The sequence below is a fragment of the Helianthus annuus genome, chromosome 15 (assembly GCF_002127325.2).
Source record: "Helianthus annuus cultivar XRQ/B chromosome 15, HanXRQr2.0-SUNRISE, whole genome shotgun sequence".
Taxonomy (NCBI): Eukaryota; Viridiplantae; Streptophyta; class Magnoliopsida; order Asterales; family Asteraceae; genus Helianthus; species Helianthus annuus.
This window is the reverse complement of record NC_035447.2, coordinates 62,922,540-62,942,963: the sequence shown is the minus strand read 5'-3', so window position 1 is coordinate 62,942,963 and position 20,424 is coordinate 62,922,540. Positions and strand designations below refer to the sequence as shown.

At 35.9% G+C, this 20,424-nt stretch overlaps 1 long non-coding RNA gene across 12 annotated transcripts; it reads right to left on the bottom strand.

Moving 5' to 3' along the window:
• Positions 1 to 13,374: 13,374 nt before the first annotated feature.
• LOC110923328 lies at positions 13,375 to 18,670 on the bottom strand. Of its 12 annotated transcripts, none has more exons than XR_004882296.1 (21): positions 18,513 to 18,670; positions 18,253 to 18,288; positions 18,121 to 18,169; positions 17,978 to 18,034; positions 17,289 to 17,884; positions 17,156 to 17,217; positions 16,738 to 16,873; positions 16,578 to 16,667; positions 16,416 to 16,478; positions 16,241 to 16,332; positions 16,091 to 16,138; positions 15,857 to 15,958; positions 15,654 to 15,767; positions 15,507 to 15,570; positions 15,352 to 15,418; positions 15,163 to 15,216; positions 14,717 to 14,846; positions 14,258 to 14,325; positions 13,967 to 14,037; positions 13,721 to 13,857; positions 13,375 to 13,629 (listed from the first exon to the last, which is right to left on the bottom strand). It is a non-coding gene; the product is annotated as an uncharacterized LOC110923328 (long non-coding RNA). The 12 variants fall into 12 exon arrangements; XR_004882295.1 differs by having other exon boundaries at positions 13,982 to 14,037; XR_004882297.1 differs by having other exon boundaries at positions 13,994 to 14,037.
• Positions 18,671 to 20,424: the final 1,754 nt, after the last annotated feature.

The window sequence follows — 20,424 nt, the reverse complement described above, 5'->3', positions numbered from 1 at the left end:
GGTATGCTAACACTTCCAGTCCTTTCAAAATCAAATTTTTTTCGATTTTTCGAAAAAGTAGTCCCTAAACTTCGCTGTTTGACTTCATCAGGGTTTATTACACGTGTCAATACCTCATTGGACGTGATTTTACGAGGTGTTACATCCTAACCCCCTTAAAAGAAATCTCGACCTCGAGATTTGCTAAAATGCTGTAAGTTCCTTTTGTCGCATAACGGACTTAACTTTCATAGCATGTCTGGAGTCTTTCCAAGCTCCCAAGTTGACCTCCATAATAGGTACATGTATCCTTTTGGGGCTTCTTAACCTATCGATCCTCAGTCGATCTAGGTTTCTTATCATATCATAAATCTGCGTATTATGCGATAATGTTTCTCGACTTATTGGTGAAACACATCCTTAAATCCTCAATGTGTAACGTATTGCGAGATCCGTCAAGCTCCTTAAATAGGTTTTAGCTTATAAGCTATTTGATCTTGATATATTCGATTCCTTCGAATGATTTCATATATTCAGAGCTTACTAGCCTGATAATTAACATATTGGTACACCTTTCCATAGTGATATCTTTTGTTGAACCTTATTCCTTAATATGAACTTAGGAGGTTTGCTATTTCCATTAATCTTTGATTCTCAGCCGAATACTGGCAACTTACAGATGAATTTTGGATTTGCACGATCCTATTCGTTGTTTCTAATGCAACTTTCAGATCCTGATAATTGGACTTACCAATTTTTTTCTGTCTAACAATAGATGTTTAACATCTCATCTATACAAGGCCTCCCAAGGAGCAGCCTTGATACTTATATAACAACTATTATAGAAAAGCTTATCTTAAGGTGAGATGGTTATTCCAATCACTGCTTAAAACTAATCTTAAGGGATAGCTAATCCTTTAAGTCAGTCGAATAAATCGACGATCCTGGGCAGCTGATGGAAATTCTTAATTGTTGCCTAATTAGGGTTGCGATAATCAATGCATAAGCAAATTGAATCGTCTTTCTTAATTAACTATATCGAATCCTCAGAATATTGGGTTAGGCTATATGAATCCTCTATTTTAAAACTTACTTAATCAGGGTTTCGAATTATCCAATGATGGTACTAGCCGTCTTGGAGATTTCATATTAATACAGCCCTAGATGGGTTATAATTCTTAATTCTACTTGCCTCACAGGAGGAATATAGGGTAATCTTGGGAAGAGATAATCAATATACAAGGAGGTTGCAAAGAATTTCCAAATCTCAGGCTCCAGATTATCCATCATTGCTCGTGTCAAATAAATGACACATTCATGTTATAAGTCCACGAATTCCTTAATCGGGAACGTTTGCATGAAAACTTCCATTCTGGATATCTTCTTTGAATACCATTAGTTGATTTTAGTACCATATGACTATCGGGATATCTTTGTGGTCCCATGCATTAAACCTCCATACTGATCAGGCATGGAATCAATCTACGGGGCTTATTAAGATACATCAATCCTCATATGGCGCTTTTATCATACTGTTTGGTATTCGAAATCGTTAGAGATCAAAGAGATATCATCTATGTATGCTGACGCACTTCCTTAGGGAGGATATTTCTAAAATTCTACGATTAAAGGTTTCTGACATGAGCTGAAGAAATGGTTCTTGTGATTTCGCTTGTAAGTTTTACCTTACACTTAATATTTGGGGTTCTTACGGGATATTTTCTAAAAAAAATTTGCGTGGTTTTATGAGAGACTTAGCAGCGACTGAAGCCAAACGGACTACTAGCAATGAAATTTCAACAAGGAATTTATCTGTTGCCATAATGTGAACTGCTTCTAATCATTCATCAGGAGGGTTAAACACATCCATTCTTAATCCCTTTTTAACTTAGCTGCAGACTCTTTAACAAATCTCAGGGCAGTCTCAGCTTGACTGGTTATTTCTTAATCTATATAACATCAGCAGCTGAGGTAGATTCTTAATGGATTTATGATGAGCAGGTTTGAAAACCTTTCATGACTTTTCTTATATCCCTTTCTAGCAGCTATGTTAATTACAGTTTTGAAGACTAACTTCATTAACATTGAGGCTCACATCTGTTATGCCATTAACACTTGTCGCACCTCTAGCATCGCGACTGTTGTTCGTCCCTTTCGAGTTTTTCCATACTCGAAGCTTTGGTATTAAATACCAATTCAACAAGTGCTCAGGCAGTCCTTACCATATATCCTCCTTGCATTGCCAAGGGCTTAACATAAAAAGTCTTGATAACTACTTGCTTCTTATTACCCCGATTATGGGCTTGGTTACAGGATGACTAATCCATTCCTATTATTATATCGAGTTCCTATACTGCGGAAACAAGGACAGAGGATAAGAATGGTTCCTAATGGATATATACATCCATCTAATATTGCTGAAGCAGTCTCTGGGGTACCATTGGCCAATCCTACTTTATACTTAACGCTTAGAGTTTTTAACAGGCAGATTCAAAGATTTACAAAATCCATTGTCTACGAAAGACTTATCTGAACCTCAATTAAGTAATACTCTAGCATGAGCGTTATTGATAAAGGAATTACCTGTTGCGATATTGGCATCCTGATTAGCTTCTTGAGCATCCATTTGAGAGTTTCCAGCGTTGTTCTTCTCAGTCTCCCCAGGCTTCTTGGTTTTATTCGGGCAGTTAGTTTTGATGTGCCCTATTTCTTTGCAACCATAGCAGGTTGCGTCTCCCAACTTCTTGCAATCCAAGGTCTTATGCTCCTTGGACTTGCAGATTCCACAGGGTAAAGGCTGGGATTCAAATCTGCATTTCCCGAGGTGGTTTTTCTTACAGGTTTTGCATCTGGTCTTTTTACCTAACTGCTGGTTGTCTTTCGAGTCCTTGCATTCATGGGTCTCGGGATCCACCTCTTTACAGATGACACATTCCCTGGTCTGCTCATAGTAACATTTTCCGAAGTGCTTCTTCCTGCAGGTTTTACACTCGGGTTTTGCCTCCTTTGGCTTGAACTGGCTATAGTTTGAACTGGCCTTACCCTTTTTACAACCCTTATTCGGGGTGCCATCACACTTTTGCTTATGATCCTGCAACGCACGGTCCACAGCGTTGTTTATGGCTATATCTATCATAGCCTGTAACTCGGTGCCCGTTAAATTCAGTCTTGTATCATTATTCTGATTAACTGGATGATTGCGAGCTTCGGAGGGGTCGGCCATGATGATGCTTCGAAGGCTACAAACCAAGTAGTAATAGCTTACTTAATTATAGGGAATTGTCGAACTTGATAATTAAATAGCCATGGTGCAAACAAACCATATAGGCCAATAGATAGTATTAAGTTTATTTGATTATGTTTTGCCTAGGTTTTTTTTTAAATAACCATCTTAGGCGTTTAAACGGAATATGATTATTCATATTTATTAGACAGGGGACATCAGTCACAACTGTCAATGTCGTTCTGACATTTTATATAGCACAAGGGCTTGTTCCAAAAGACTTTTTTTTATGGCACTGAGGCCTTGTCAATAGGGAAATTTTAAAACATAATCAATGATTCCTTCGGATCGGAAAATTTCATAGTTCATTGTCTTGACAAGAAGTTATGAAATAAAACTATCTTTTTTCATGCATACATCCTTACCCGCAGGTATACATCCCAGATGGATGTTTAGATGCGTACATCATGTTCGACGTTTATTAGACATGATTCCTATTGATACTTTTAGGCTAAACGAGGGGTTTGGAAGATCTCTAATATAAGGATGACAAGTATGATTTCATCGCATCACCCATTGTCAGAAGTGTTAACACGTTTTCAGGTGTAAACAAGGATTTTGAACCTTTAGAATAGGCTCAGATGAATTTACTGAAATTTATAACCTATGGTTTTAAATAACCATTCTAGTTATTTTGATAAATGTACAACTGTTCAGGATCCTTATCATGAATCCTATATTATAAGTTAATAATGGCACACAAGGCCTAGTGATATGGACAGTTTATAAGCCCAGATTTTATGGAATCGAGGCACTAAGGTTTGAATCAAAATCCATTACCTCTTGACAGTGAGCTGCAAGCTACCACTGTCTTTAGTCCCAGAGGACGTTATTTATTACACGTAGGCACTTCATCCTTAAAGGATGGCTATTTACTTACAGGGAAGTTTTAAATAAAATCCCAATTTTCAAAGATGGCCTGCGTGATTTATACTGCATCACAATTTGCCCAACACGCTAACACACTTACAGATGTTAACTAAATTTTCGGAATCTTTTAGACAGGTTCTACCGTTTTGGCCATGACTACAATGACACGTGGCTAGGTTTTACCCCTAAGATTTTCTTTTAATATTAAATGGAGATCAATCCTAAATTGAGATGTAAATTTTGGATCTGAATCTAATTATGGAGATACCATCTTGGCCTTGTCTTCAAATGACACATGGCTAGGTCTTGTCCCTTTTTAGATTTTGCCATTTTGTAATAATGGTAGATCTTATAATAGGAACGTTATTTTAAATCTAACTGTCCTATTATAATTGAAACAGGTACATGGTTTCCCTAAAACGGGACTTCTAAGGAATGATGCTGTCCGCAAAGGGACCGAAAGATAAATATGTCCTTATAAGGACTTCTAAGGAAACGATCTTTAGCAATAGGAGTTTCTTCTTCATCTTATATCCGAATGTTTTCTCCTTGGTTGCACGTTAATCCTAGTCGCAGTATAAAGCTCGACCTTTCTTAGGCTTGGAATGGAGAAAAATCTCCATTACGGCTTCTTTGCTTGGCGACGAATAAAAATATAGAATTTAAAGCAACAATTCTCCGAATACAGATGATAGTATTCCTATGTTAAGTCTAGACTCAGAAGGTCAAGGAATGTGCTACTGTGTAACTGAGATTAAACACAAAAGGCTAGTGTTTAATTCACTCAGTGTTGGCTCTGATACCAACCTGTCACACCCTGATATTTCCACGTATTACCGGTGGGCCCGGTGGGGAGTACGTGACGTAGTTGATATCATCATAGTCAAACCACACAATTTAAATGCACAGCGGAAGCAAAAATATATTACAATCCGATATGAAGTAATATCCAAGTATTATAATACGGAAAGTAAAAGATCCACTGGCGGATCGCAAATAAAATAAAACATTGTTCAACAGACTTCAGGCATCTAAGCTTGCGAGACTTCTACATGATGCTAGGAGAAACCAACCTATTACGCGTAGTACCTGCACTTAGTCTTTTTGGGAAAATACGTCAGTTTTCACTGGTAAATACAATTTAACTGACTCATTTTGAAAAGGTTTTTAAAAATTGATTTGAATGCCCGTGGCACAAAACATTTTATAACTTGGGATAATTATTTGCTTAATAATCTTGTAAAAGAATTACATGTTCGTTATGCGTTCAGTAGCTCGGGTCGTGCCGGGTTAAAGATTAATAGACACACCACTTATATAATTCCGCCGCGAGACTTCTCTCGGCCGACGATTATACTTTATTGAAATGCACTACGGGTGTACGCCTACACCCGTGTGCTAAGGTCGTGGCCATTCTTTGAATGATGCCAAGGATATCCAGGACATGGTCATTAAGCCCCCAAAGGCGTTGAACAAACGAAACAACATTTTTAAACGGGTTAATTTGACAACACTTAACCACCGACCGGTTAAGGTCAATTCCCCGACCAAGCGGTATTTTATATACCGTACCCCAAGCCCGTATAGGGAAAATGAGTTAAACGTATTTACCTGAGCTAAATATAAATTTAATCCCAGCCGTATACCACCAAGCAAGTACAGATAGCTTTTACTGGGCCCCTAAATCTGGAACGAAGGTTTTTAATAACCTATTAGATTTCTAACGGGTCTTTAATTTGGCCTAAGCCTAGACCTGTTAGTTCTTACATGAAGATTACAGTTTAAACGCACGATAAGGCGAAGACCGTTTTAGAATGTGGTTTTGACCCAACAAGCTTGCATACTTGTTTAATAAGGGTAACTTAATCACATTCTGGATTTTGAGGGTGAAATGATATGGTTTGACCCGTTTGGGCTAAAATGGGTAAACTAGTTACATACGCCGATCCGAACGCATAAAGTGCGTAACGAGTAACCATAAGAGTGATATACAAGTTTCCTAAGTTAATATGCCTTAAACATGTTCTGATATCAGAATGATACCTTCCATTATGCCCCAAATGGTTTTAAACCCAATTTATGCCTCATAAGGGCATTTTGGTCATTTTAAAGGGTGTAAGAGGGTTTAAATAATAACCTGAGTTACAGGTCTGATTAAATCAGTAAATATACTTAATTTACTAAGTTATAACAGTAGGGTATTAATCCTATGTGAAAATTTATCAATCTTAATCATTCTAGACACCGCAGGGGCGTTTTGGTAATTTCACATATGCTTAAAAGGTCAAAACTGGAATTCTGATCTTAAGATATTCTCCTACTGTTTAAAATATAAAATTTTACTGAATACATCAGTAGGTTTCAACCTCATATGCTAAAATAGGTTCTAACACATACTTATGCGTTAAAAACGCTTAAAAAGACGATTTGGAGCCATTTCCGGGTTTTATATAGAAAGCTGATATTTTAAAAATTCCAGAAGGCTCAAAATAATTTATTTAACATATTAGGTCAGTAGAAAAAGGTTTGGGGTCAATTGGATTCATAAACTCATTTTATAGCCCAAAAGGGCAAAACCGGCATTAGCCGAATTAAGCTTAGAACACTAAGTTATGCTCAGCCTAAAATTAAATAAAAATTTCTAAAAATCCCAAAATATTATTTTAATACAGTAGGTACAAAGCTTTGTATAAAAATTTGGGCTTAGATAGGCTATATGCAATTTTACGCTATTTAATTACTAAAGTAGCTTCTAATTACGCTATTGAGCATAACTCCTAATCTAGACCTTAAACTGATGTCAAATTTTATGGACAACTTTATAATTTAGTAGTGAAGGTTTCTATCCTCTCACATTTTCAAAAATATCGTTTTTAGGTCAAAAGGGCATAACGGTCAACAATTCGGCACATAACAGAAACTTGCAAATGAATAGGATAACTAAGGATTCAGGTTGTATAACCTCAGAGGGTTACACTAACCTATAACATGATCCTAAAGGAATCCTAAGGCATATCTAAATAAGTCTAATTCGCGTCAAAACTGAAAGTCAAAGCAAAAGTCAACTTTCGCGACTTTCGGCTCTGAACCGGGCCTATACTTAGAATTGTCGGGTTGAATCATGCTTAGACATGTTCAACTAATATTTACCAAGTTATTAATGTGGCAAAACTGATTTTATGACTTTTAATTTAATAGTTATGCATTCTATTTAAAACTAACCCGTTTGACTTTCATTTGACCCGACAATTAAACTAAGTAAACGTGGTAATTAGGAGACGCCCTTTTGAGGGTTAAACACCTACTTAATTACGGTCACGTAGCCATGTTCGTCATGAACCATGGCTTAACCGATTAAAAGTCAAAGCGTTTGTCGAAACGCTTGACCTTTCGGCTATAACCGCTAAAAATTAAACTAGGCACGAAAGGGGACTTACGAAGGGTCCAAGCCAGGAGGTTTGATCTTAATTTCTCAGGTATGAGGAGCAAAGTCCCCAACTTAGAGAATTCAAGACCAAGTGTGAATGAAACTCAAAATCAAGTGGGGTATTTATAGGTTTTCAAGAACCGTTAGGATCGTTTCTCGTAAACCGTGATTAAATCTAAGCCATACACCTATTACCCATTGTTTTGGTATACCATGGGCTGCCCAAGGATTGAAAAATACCATGTGCAAGAGCTGGATCAAGCTGGAACAGGCTGGCAACAGCTGGAAACTGATTTTTGCAACTCTGACATGCTCATGCAGCCCGCATAAGGTTTCAGGGATGTTCACGCGGGCCGCCTGAGGTCCCTGGTTCAGCAACTAAGTTCCAGAATTTACAGAATCAGTCCCTGCTAGCGTATAAGGTCATTTCAGGCACGATTAAGGCCCGTTAACCTCATTTTAAGGCTCCAGTATGATGATTAAACATAGGGGACATGAAACATGTTCAAAAACATGTCGGATGTCGGTTCGTTTGGCCGTACGGTCACGATGTGCGTCTAATTACGACGAAGCACGAACGGACGCTAAAAACGATCCAAATTACGCGACGAGTGAAATTTTATCATGCCACATACTAAAATAAAATATTTTAGTGATTACATAAATTTTTGGGTGTCCGGGGGTATTCAGAATGCAAGATATGCGCAAAAGTGCAAACTTGTGCACTTTTTGACACTTTTAGTCCCTGCATGACATAAAAGTTTATTTTTGTGCACTAAACACCTCTAAGCCTATATCTAAGCTATATAAAGGATAAATAGGGTATGATTAACTTATGAACATATTCCGGAAGGTTCGTTACCATACGATTCGACCTCCTTTTGCAGTTTGACGCAATTAGTCCCTTAATTGCGCAAAGTAGCGCGAAATGCCGTTTAATGACATCTAAGCCTTCCATGGCCCATAATAATCATCTCCAAGCATACACTTAAATATTACTACGCTTTTGCTTGCTTAAATGGTCACCGAATGGCGTGGATTCAAAAGTTGACGCTTTAGGCCCTTCTATTGCGCAAACTTGCGCATCTCATCATTTAATTGCATTGAAGCCTCATCTAATCCATATTAGGCATTCTTGAAAGTATTATCAAACATCACGATGCTTCGGGTCCGCCAAAAGGTCATTCAGAGGTATAATTAAACATATTGACACTTTTAGCCCCCCCCTAACTTGCAAAGTTGCGCGTAACTTTACTTATAGGCATAAAAACCTTAGTTGGTCATTACTTGGCATTCCCGAGAGTATAATTAAATATCATGAAGCTCCCGGTTTGTTAAAAGGTCACTCAGAGGTAAGAATTAACATGTTGACGCTTTTAACCCTTCATTGCGCAAACTTTCAATTAATTACGCAAACGGCTATCCTTTATCATCAAGTGGCACATTTGTGAACATCACCATCGTGAGAGGTTATTCAAAAACTTATTTTAGGTATGCTAACACTTCCAGTCCTTTCAAAATCAAAATTTTTTCGATTTTTCGAAAAAGTAGTCCCTAAACTTCGCTGTTTGACTTCATCATGGTTTATTACACGTGTCAATACCTCATTGGACGTGATTTTACGAGGTGTTACAATGCGATCCACTCGAACGGGCTGAATTGGACTTTCCTTCCTGTGAAGAAGTCGTGTAGCGGTGTATGGAATAGCATTGTTTCTGTCTTAACTAAACCCATTGTTGGCAACATTGTGCTTCAGAATTATTTTAAAGGGATTGTGGGTAAAGGAGATCGGATATTATTTTGGTTGGACCCGTGGTTGAAGGATAAGCCTCTTAAGGAGTTGTATCCGAACCTTTTCGCACTGGAAGTGGTGAATTCGTGTTCCGTTCGTGACCGAGTGATGGGTGATTGGTTGTGGAAACATGATCCGGAGATTGGGGTGGAGTCGTCTGAGTTTTCCTCTTTGTTGATGGATATTTCTACTGTGTCTCTTGGGTTTAGAGAAGATGGGTGGAGGTGGTTGGGAGATTCGACGGGCTCATTCGCTGTTAAATTGGTTAAGAACGTCTTGGCGGATGCTTCAGTGGATAGGGTGAATTTTGTCCATAGCTGGAACAAGTGGGTGCCAAGCAAATGTAATTTGTTTGTTTGGAGAGCTGAAATGAACAGGATTCCTACGGCGGATGCTTTGAGTAAAAGGGGGATTATGGTGGGTGATGGGCTTTGCCCTCTTTGCAAGTCGGTAGCCAAATAAGTGGATCACCTTTTCACATCGTGTTATGTAGCGGTCATCCTTTGGCAGAAGGTCAGTCGTTGGTGTCGTATCGCTCCTATTTTCGCGTTTTCTTTTAAAGATTTGTTGGAGGTGCACAAGTCGAACCATGTGAAGATTGCTGAGAAGTCGATTGTTCAAGGTATTATGTATTCGGCTTTGTGGTGCTTGTGGACGGCTCGGAATAAGGCGATTTTCTCGGGTGTTGAGGTCAAAGTGGAGAACATTTTTTGCGAATTAAAGTCCCTTGGTTTCCTATGGTTCAAGTATAGATCCAGGAACAACCACATCTCGTGGCTGGATTTGTGTAATTTTGTTTTTATGTAGTTCTTTCTATGTTTTGTTTGTTGTTCCTGGCTCGGTTTCGAGCTCGGGTGTGGTTTTAATGAAGTTATCCTTTTAAAAAAAGAGTGGATGTATGACCCATCATTTTCCAACGTGTCATGAAAACTTGCGACTATAAAGTGGCAATCGTGCTTTGACCTTCTTGTTAGTTGAGAGGGTTGCATAACATCATTCATATGATTGATCTTTAGAATCAACCATAAGACCATGTGTAGTGGTGAAGGAAGACCCTTAGGCATTATACGTTATGTGGCGGTCCAGTCAGTAATAGGGCATTATGGGCGTTTTTCTAAAATGAGTCCAATAATGCCCAATCGAATGATTATCCAATTATTTATTTTTTTGTTTTTTTAATTAAAAGTAATGATATTTGATTGTGAAAGGGTCTGATTGGCCCAAGATTTTTCCTCCCGGCGTTTAATTTGAAACGCCGCAACCCAATTTCGCAACAAAAACGCCCTTGGGGGCGGTGGAAGGGCGTGGTTGAGCGTTTTTTTTTTTAGGAAAAAACGCCAAAAACCCCACTACGGGTAGTCTAAAACAATATTTTAAATTGTGATTATGTCAACCAGAAAATGACATGATTAACATCTAATGTGCTTAATTAAGTTACCCATTATCAATAATAAAAACCATGGATTCATACTGATCCCTTTTTCTATGTGTATTTATATGGTTTATAATTTTTGTTTTTTGGATGTCCAAACTTTATGCATCAAATAGGAATATAAATTGTCAAATGCGTCAATATTATCGGGAATGTGTGAGTCTGGTTGGCATATACATTTGTTGACGATACACATAAATTTATGATACACAAGACTCGACTCATGTACACTTGAATTTGTAGCTTGTGTTTGATGGATTAAAGTGAAATACATGAGTTAAACCATGATGTTGTGTAACTCATGACTATATCTAACATAACAATAATATCTCACATATTAAAAATTACTAGTTTTATGATTTTATCATAATAATATTTTGTAAGAACTATAAAAAAAGATAAATAAAAAATCATTTAAACCATTTCTTTAAAAAAAACCAATGATATTATATAAATTCCGTTTTGTTGAAAGAGACCCTTGCATGGTCTGGCGTGCCATTACCATAGGAGACATCAGATCAACCTCAATATGTGGTTGGGACCATTCTAAGAATCTAAATGCAAAATCTCACAACTCACAAGGAACATATTCTTCTTTTATTATATACTTTTTTATATTTAGCTTAAGTTGCATAAGTATGATTAGAAACAAACGTTAAGCTAAATTTCTAAACAAAAATAGTTTTAAGAGATAATTTGTCTTAGAAATAAATTGCAGGCGATTTTCAATCCATAATTTTTGACTATTGTTATGAAATTTAATAAGGCAATTTGGATTTAAATAATCCCAACTCACTGTTATTGGCCAATAATAATCCCAACTCATTTAATCATCAATAATAATCCGAACTATTCACTTTTGTTTGTAAAATACTCCTAGTTAAAAAAACACTAACTAGGTTAAAAAATTGCTGATGTGGCATGCCACATCACCTGCCACATCAGTTGCCACGTCATCAAAAATGCCACGTAGACAGCCACATCAGCTGCCACGTCATCAAAAAATGCCATATCAACTGCCACGTCAGCGAATTTGCTGATGTGGCATGCCACGTCACCTGCCACGTCAGCATTTTTTAAACCTAGTTAGTGTTTTTTTAACTGGGAGTATTTTACAAACAAAAGTGAATAGTTTGGATTATTATTCGTGATTAAATGAGTTAGAATTATTATTAGCCAATAACAGTGAGTTGGGATTATTTAAATCTAATTTGTCATTTAATAATTATAAATAAAAATATGAAAACTGTATGAGCATGAAAATTATCATATCTTTTGTTGTAACATTGCGGGTAAATATGTGACGTTAAATATGTTGTAATGAAAAAGACTATAAAGGTTAACTCACACACTTCTATCTACGAACGCGGATCTAAAAACTTTTTTCATTGGATTCCTTTTAATAGATTCTCATTAATTCTCACTATTTTTTTTCCAAATCATACTAGGTTCTCACTAATTTTTCCCATTTTTTCTAAACCGAATGGGTTTCTAGGAACCCACAAAAGTGGCCTAGATCCGCTCTTGCCTACGATATGCAATACTAGGTTATCACCCGCGAACTTCGCGGGTAGGAAAATTTACTTTATATTCATCGAACTATGTCAGAAACTTGTTTTATAATTGTTTTGAATTGAAAGTTGTAGTCATTAGGTTGCGAAGAAACTTGTTTTATAATTGTTTTGAATTGAAAGTTGAAGTCACTAGGGTTGCGAGTAGGGTAAGAAACTTTCGGCAAGGACCGGAGGTAGAAACTTGCCTCACTGAATGACCCAAGACATAAAAAAACTTTTATTTATTATAACAGATTATTAGAACTTTATTAATGTTGTGTCCGTTCTTTATTATAACACTTAACATGTATCAAAAACTAAAAAACTATCATGAATTCTCCAAGGCTTCAATACCACCACCGTCACCAACCTTTGAAACACACAAACACGATATATTTTGATAGGCATAATGACATTGGATTTCAATATTCGCTTACGAATAACATAAAATATCAACTCCTAGTCTGCTATAAAACAACTAACAAACACGATTTCTTAGGAGAGATTGGAAGGAAAAGAATCGGATAACATGCAAATTTTATGTTTGTTGTTGAAAGGGCATGTGGTGGAAGGACGACGTAGAGCCTCATAAGATGGGTGCGACACGGTGGTGATAGCAAAGATTGCGGTTGTATTTAAGGGCAATGCAACGGTTTGAAATGAACATATATGCTTTTCAGATTATTCAAATACATGAATAATTAATATATATTTTTTACTTCTTAAACTTATTAAAATAATTAAATTATAAAAAAGTTAGAAATATAAAGGTCGAGAGTAGATCGGTTATTTTGTCTCTATAATGCAGGACAATCTATAGCATACACGAAACCATATAAAGGTCGAGGGTAGTAAACACGAAGCAAAAAAACAATTTGTGCCATAAAAAACAAATAAGATTGGGCTATGTTAACCCGGGTATCGATGTGGTTCCTAAGAAAAGAGGCGAGTCACTAACAACAAATATCAAGAGTCGGGTGGGTCTTGACCATTCACGTATGTTTTAGTCTTTTAAGTGAAGTCGAGCATATAATGATGTGGACAACAAAGTGATGCAAAAATGGTATTGCCCATGCCCGCATATCCTTTAATTGCTACTATTGTTGTTGATCAACATAACTTTAACAGAACAACTACCAAACATTATACTTGCCTAAAAACTAAATAACATAAATACTAACTCCTTGCTAAGGGCTTTTTGATCTTCAGTTTTAATGAAGCATTTGTGGCAACATATAGCAATGCTTGCCCCCCTTTGCCCACACTACATTAGAAACCTCAGCTTGTGGCTTACTACAAAGCGAACCGGAACTCAGATCACTAACACATAAAAACCGCTAACACATAACAAAGAAAGTCTGAAACAATAGAAAATTGCATTTACCTCCGTATCTTTCTGCCTCTTGATTATAATCATTAGGATTTTGCTCAACCCTCCTACCAGAAGTGAAATAATTTCTAGCTATTGGACATATTGTTTCCCTTCCTCCAGTCTCCAATAATACAACATGAATTCCACCTCTAAATTGCAAATGAATAATAAGACAGTTTCAGTTCAAAATAAAAAGTGGTTTAATCAAATTATTAAAATGCGAAAAATAGATTAAAAAAGTGGTTTAGAGATTGTCACTTTGCATATCATTACGTTATTGCATACATGACTGAATATTGAAGTAAAAAACAATTTGAAGCGGTACCTACCTGCACAGAAACAACACATTCAACATGAACAAACTTTAATAAATGTGTGTAAAAAATCGTTACGACAAAGAAAACTACATGCACATGGCATAAGTTTGTTTTTCCGTGGATACAACTAACATACGATGAATAAAATCAACGTATACGAAGCATATACTATATAAAATCAAATAATATACAAAAAGTATCGGGTCAAGATAAGAAAAAAAACTCAACTGACCCAGTTTGTTTTTGCATATATGCAAGTCAGAGACTGACTGAAAGGTCATTCGGGTCATCTCCTGGGAGCTGCAAAACCAACAGAGCATTTGTTACCAGGTACTGGTACCGAATTTTTTGGTACCGGTACCTACTTTGGCATTTTCGGTACCGGTACAATACCGATTTTTACTTTAAAATACCGCTACCGTACCTTTCCTGTAGCGGTACCGGTAACGTACCTTACTAAACATTTTCGGTACCGGTTCCGATATCCACTTTTGACGATTTTTGGTACGGTACTGGTACTACGCTCATAACACAAACACAAAGTACCATTTTGAAAAGAATATATATAGACCAAAGATACTTCTAAATAAAGTTTTTTTCGGTTTAATTTTTTCTTATTAGTTTGTTAACCATACTAATGATATAGAACCCAAAAGAATGACAAAACTCTTTATCTCCTTTGACGTAATACCTTATGTAGTGTCCCAAAAAAAGTTATTAAAATTGTCATTTACACAAAACGACCGTCGATCTTGGAAAAGTGCCCACTCGCTTTTGCATCTATCTCTTACTCCTTTCCATGGAGCTTCACCATTCTCTGACTGGCCATAATAATAATAATAATAATAATAATAATAATAATAATAATAATAATAATAATAATAATAATAATAATAATAATAATAATAATAATAATAAACAATCGTGTGAGAAGTAAGCAAATAACTCAAAAGATAACTGATTAATTTATCAAACAAAATGACGACTCGCCTCGCTACCCAGGGAAGGAACGACTTGATGAATGATCCACTGTGAATCAACAACGCCAATTTTCTCATGTGCCGGTTGTGAGATAAAAAAAGTCAATATATGCAAAAAAATAAGACACGTGATGAGAATATAGAAGAATTAACTGACTTTTACGCATGTTCTGAATGCAAAATCCAACCCCCATCCATGCACCAGGTCATTCTGTAAGAAAATAACAAAGCCAATATTTGTGATTACTGTATTGGTAACAATGTGCACACGTGCCATTTGACCATATAGTACTGATAGTTGAAATGTAAATTTACCTGAATCATATGCCACAAAATGTAAATTTACCTGAATCATATGCCACACACACCGCCAAGCTGCCCGAGAAAATACATGAGCCATAATTTCTACAAATCTGAATAAAAGTAGAAAACTAATTATTAAACTGAAGTGACGTAGATAAATGTAATGCATAATGTCAAAGTGAGATAGAGAGAGAGTACGCTGCATAGGGAGGCAAATGAGGATCACTGCACCATCCTGGTTTTTCTTCATGAACCCTGTGGACTAATAAAAGCATATAGGACTTATAAAGAAGTTACTTCAAGAAACATTATACGAATATAAATTACTAAACAATGATAACATACTTGCGAACTTCTTTATCACCTCTCCACTTTGTCATTTGCCAAGTTAGTCCATTATTCGGTTCAAGACCGGGCTGAGAAATCTCCAACCCATGTTTCTTAACCATCTGGATATACCTGGAATACAACGCACAAGAAATTAATTTTACAAATATACACACCAACAATTTTGAATTAAATGAATAATTCATGAGCGAGAGAAATACTTGTCCGCATTGAAGTGTTCAAACCCAAGATCTTCATCCCAAATGAAAGTATAATCATATGTTGCTACAATATCTGGATGCAAAAACCTCATTGCATACTACCTATTTTGAGAAGTAAAAAAACAATAAACATAAATAGGAATGACAATGTGATGAACATGAACGTAAAAGGACCTCCAACATTATATTTTTGGCTAGGAGTTTTAACAGATTAAAATTCACATAGGAGCGTACCAAATGGGAGCGTACGGAGATGATAAATAAAGGAAAGAATTCAGCCACCTGCAGTATCAAGAACCATGTAAATTTATTTTAGCAAGCACTCGCTCTATGTATATAATCATGTGAAATTACGGATTTGGATAAAGCAAGATCTCAGCATACCACATTGATACACATGCATGAACGATCCACTGGAAAACGACAAATACGCATGTCCACGGACCAAAATAAGCCAAACAAAAGAACGGGAAGCGCTGGTTAAAAAAGTCAACTTAATCAAACTGGTAGCTAGTAGGATACACAAAATGTAAAATGAATGAATCGACGTGTAACTTACCAGGCGTTTTAGAAATATATCAAGGAGCAAAACATCATCGACAGAATGCATGGTGACATCCAACTGTATAGAAAAGGACAAAAGTACCCCTCAAATATATTTAAAAAGAAACTAAATTCGTATGATTCTTGTCAATGTATAGAAGAACAAAAATAAACGTACGAAGCTTAAACTATACTCTGCAGGAGTAAGAAATAGATAAATTATGAACCAAAACACGCTATCAGTGAGTCCAATAGCACCTGAGCGTATCTGTTTATCAAAAGAGAAAGTGAGGATGAATTTTAACAAATAACATGACAGAAATATAAATCAATAATACCTGCGCCAAAAATCTCTGCGTAGTCACTTCCAGCTTCGAAGTCTATACCTTCTTCACGAACTCACTCGTATATTGCGTCTTACGCTCCATTAGCTATGGACCCTCAATGTTCTCAGGTTCACATTTATTACAAACCCTAAAATAAGATTGTTCTATAATAGAATCAACAATAATTAGTGAAAGAAAAACCTGTAGCCTAAATCAGGTTTTTTTCTACAAACGAATCAAAAACAAAAGGCGAAAAAATATGAAAACACTCAAAATTCTTGGTTTACATCAGTAATTTTTAAAGAGATGGTAAATGGGTAGTTTGGTTTACTCAAAACACCGTTACGCTTGAAGACGCTCAGCTATCCTCCCGTATTCCAACTGAAGATTATAACCTAATTCACTGGTTAAGAAGAGAAACAAAGTCTACCTCATCATGTTTGGAATCATTGAAAGCAAAGACCTCGATCCCTAACCACCGTGAGCTGCCGGCTATAGGTAAAATACCATTGAAAAAAGACATCAGTAGGCAGAAAAAGAACCAAAAAAGAGCTGAACGTTACCTTGACCCCCAGACGGTCGCCACTACAACTCCTTGACTGTCGTTTCCGTTTGCATTCAGAACCACCACCATCACCGTTTGGCCAACTGTTTTGGGTCCTCGGTTTCAGATGTTTGATTTTGAGATACACGTTAGGATTGATGAAGAGTGGTGTAGAACAATATTGATTGAGTTGTGTAGAACCGCAAATGTGCCAACTTTTCCATAAACATAATCAATATGTGTAGAACAAAGAGCGGCCTATAACAGTTCTTTTTAATTACATCAGCTACAAAATCAGATAAAATAACTCAAATGCCTCTAAAACTTGGCAATGACACTCCAAAAAATCTCTTAATCTTTAAGGGGACAAAAGATTAGATTCTCGTATAATTGTATTATCATACCAAGATATAAGAAACCACACATCATACTAAAAAACGTTACCTAAATCCCATGCATAAACCAAACAATAGTTTTCATGTTATGATACCCATTTCAAGAATAAACGACAACTTCCAAACATACATCTTTAGAACTTACCCAGTTTTTTTCACAAAAGTTACCTTTTATGTGCAAGGCCAAAAAGAAGATTATCCTTGCTGACAACGGATAAACCTTGAAATGACAAACACCAGCATCAATTAGTATCCCTATGATTATAAGTGATATATTTAAAAGGGATTAGGTAACAACTATACAACAACTCACCTTTCTGCATACCACATTATCTAAACATGTCCATGAAAGGCATCATCTCCACATTCTCTATGTCATATGAACCATCAATAATAAAGTCAGTAATGAAAGTGTATATCATATCCATCATATAGTCAGAGTATGCATTATATAACCTTATGTCTTCAAGTAATCAAAGTGTATATCATATCCATCATATAGTCACTGTTTAAGAGATGAAATGTCATTTATGGTGTGCAATCATATTTAATTTGAGATAAAGTTATCAAATCAGAGAAAGATTGCACCTTATGTCTTCATATTTTTGATGTTCCCCAAATGCACTGCCATAATGGAAAGCCCTAAATCTTATTAAAATGATAGGTAATCGAAAAAACAGAACAACAGAAACAAAATTGAATCATCAAATTTCATATTTCATAATCACAATATATAAAATTGGAAGCCCTAAATCCTATTACAATAATAGGTAATCGAAGATAAAGAACAATTAACAAATAAAGATGCCCAAACTATAATAGATGATGAAGAAATCAAAACAACATACCTTCGATTTTCAAAATTGTTTAGAAAAGATAGCTTGAATCAGAAATCGTTAATGTGATTTAGGCAAGATCGATGGAATCAGATGTTAGTCGCCGACAGAAGAAGGATGCATGATCTCGTTTAGGGTTTGGAGAAAAAGAAAAGCGTGAATTGAGAGAAAGGATTTATATGATCCATATTTGTTACTCAATTTCATTGAAAACCCATATATCCGAACCGAATGTAGTCGGATCCCGTGTCCAAAGTGATTTTGTTTGTGTATTGAGAACCAAAATGTAATTTCCCTCCTAAACTAAATTGCCACATCAGCCAAGAGGGCCAAATACAAATGCCACCTAGCCCAAATCCATCTCATTCATATATATATATATATATATATATATATATATATATATATATATATATATATATATATATATATATATAGATATTCATGGTATGACTAAAACCCTCAACCAATAGAAAAAGACATTTTTCCTACTTTTCTATAGACCTTGACAATGTTAGGTTACAAAACATTTAGTGTGTAGGTAGAAGATTTTCTTCTATATTTGAAAGCACTATAAATTTTTATTATTGTTTAAAAAAATTAAGAAAATTATTCCGATTCTAACCAAACATGCAAAAAAAAATAGAAGAATAAAAATAGAGGCCACATTCTAACTATATAAACTCATGATGTCCCTACGATGCGTGATACCATCGAAGCAGCCAAACTTGACAACATCGAGGTTGTCTATCGTCTAGCAGCTAGCCTAAACAACAATCGCGTTCGCGATAAACAAATTGCAACATCCACCAAGATAGCCAACCAGATTACCACTAACACTGAAGCCCAAGTAAGTGGCAGCGAAGGCAGGAAACGAAAGTTCCAACACCAAGAGTCAGTCAACAAAGTACGCGCATGCTACAAGTGTGGAGACACTACACACCTTCGCCCACAATGTCCTCTATGGAATCAAGAACGACAGCAAACCCAAGACGACAACGAAGTCACTGATGGTACGCTTTTTCTTTAACAACCCTATTACCTCGATACTCGCGTAAGGATTTGTATTTGTTAAATTTGAATCTATGTTAAACTGTACTCACTCGAAACTCCCCAAGTCATTCCTAGTCAAAATTTCTGATGGCAAGTCCATCACTGTTGATTTTACGTTTCTCGTTATTACTTCCTCGCACTCAACATCCATGTTGTGACCATTACTTTACTCTTCGTTCAGTCCTTTCTCTTTAAGATTTCGAGGACGAAATCTCCTAAAGTAGGGGAGACTGTGACACCTCGTATTTTCGATCTTTCCATTTTTGGCAAGTCTACTTGTACTTTCTATTTTTGTAAGTTGTACCTTTGTGGTATTTGGTTTTATTCCCAAATTGTACTCGAGACTTGAAATCATAATGAAAGTGCATTATTTTATTCATATTTGTGTTTGAATACTATGTATTGTCAAAACAATTGATAACATGTTAAACTATGTTAAACACGTAAAAACAGTGAAAATACATCTTAATCTCAGCTCTCAAATTCATCATTGCCAAGAGATTACCCTAAACCGTACAAAAATCGGGAATTTATACGTTAATTCGGTAAAAATATCAAAATTTGGGTTAAAATAATTTTTATATTATTTTATTAATATTTTAAATAAGTAAACTAATAATTAAAATTAAATAAATAAATATTTAAAACTGAAATTTTTATGATTTTTGATCATTTTGGTTAGTTAAACTAACCTGGTTAGCTAATCCTGGTTAAATCAGCTAACCAGGTTAATTTTATCAAAGGGCAGCACTAACTGAGTTAGAAAACTCAGTTAGTGACTAACCCAGTTAGTCAGGATATATGTTAGTAAAAAAAGGGGGGTTGAACCGCGCGGAACAAGGATCGAACTCGGGACCATGCACTTAACAAA